A 1,493-nucleotide genomic window follows, 5' to 3' on the forward strand; every position below is an offset into this window, starting at 1 on the left:
TTAAGTTTTTTTTGTTAATCAAGTTTAATTAAGTTAGTCTTTAACATAACAAAAATTAGTTATGACTAGTATTATTCTAAGTCTTGTTATTTAATCAACTTAGTTAGAATTAGTTTATAAAAAGACTTAAATATATATCATTACTCATATGTTTATACATATATTATGCTAGCCTAACCCTAAATTAATTTAGTTTATAAAATATATTAACGTGAGTTAAATTAGTACTTTTATTAATATTTTGTTATGGGCTAATACATTTTATCTTAACATGAATGAACACGAGCAATTTTGTCTGAGTTTGTTTAAATACGAACACCATTAATTATAGTTATCATAACTCAAGCTATACGAGACATGTAATATAGCTCATTCATCTTACCTAGCAAAATCTTTGTAATAAACTCTACAAATGTAACTTAGGACTAAAGTAGATATATATAATTTCATGGATCTGGTTTTGATAAATTCAAAATGTTTGGACTATTAAATGATTTTAATATTAGAATATATTTTTTTTAATAATTATTAAATAGTTTTTATTTAATTTTATTTATTAATTTCTCTTTCATATATTATTTAATTTTAAAATCTATTCTATATTTTATAAATTATTATTTTATTTTTAAAATTTTATTTTTAAATTCTATAAATATTTTTCAATTTCTTTTTTAATTTTATCTTGATTTAGAAATTCTAATTTTATCTTTTTCAATTTTAAGATTACTAATTTCATAATTTATCATCGATTTATTTTTCAATTATCTAGTTTTATAATTGTAATCATTTATGAATTTTCTTCTACTGTGATTATCAATTTTGTTACGGCGACGATCATCGTTTATGAATAGGCAAGTATGCTATCATCACAGTTGCATAAATCGCAATCTACAGAAATTCAATCGATTATTTTATTGAAGTAATTAATTAGTTAGTGAACAGAAATCCTTTACTGTTTACAACATTCAGAAAATAAACTAATCGATTTTTACATTTAGTTAATCAATTGGTCAGTGAAGTTTTTTTTTGCAATTGCTCGAAAAACAATATATTTTATTTTATTCAAAAAATCGATTGATTAGTGAAAAAATATTTTTTTACAACAATCGATTGTTTTACTTTGTAAGTGAATCGATTTTATTATCTATCCAGTTAATTGTTTGAGAAAGATCTAATTAATTGGTTGAATTATCCAATTGATTAATTAAAAAAATAATTAATTATATATACTCGGAATTTCTTTTTTATACAAACAACTGAATGTTTGAAAGATTTATCTAAGACTTTATTCATCAATCATCATACAGGTTTTATTATCATATAAGTTTTATTTTGTTATAGTGTTATATAACCTAGTTTATTGAATCAAATCAATTTTTTTAATGATCAGTTTTAAAATGTCAGATATATTTAAGAAAGACAGTGACATGGATGAACAGTACCAAAAAAATTATATGGATGAGTAATTTGAGGAGAATGATAATATTACTTTT

This window comes from Arachis ipaensis, chromosome B08, assembly GCF_000816755.2.
Source record: "Arachis ipaensis cultivar K30076 chromosome B08, Araip1.1, whole genome shotgun sequence".
Lineage (NCBI taxonomy): Eukaryota > Viridiplantae > Streptophyta > Magnoliopsida > Fabales > Fabaceae > Arachis > Arachis ipaensis.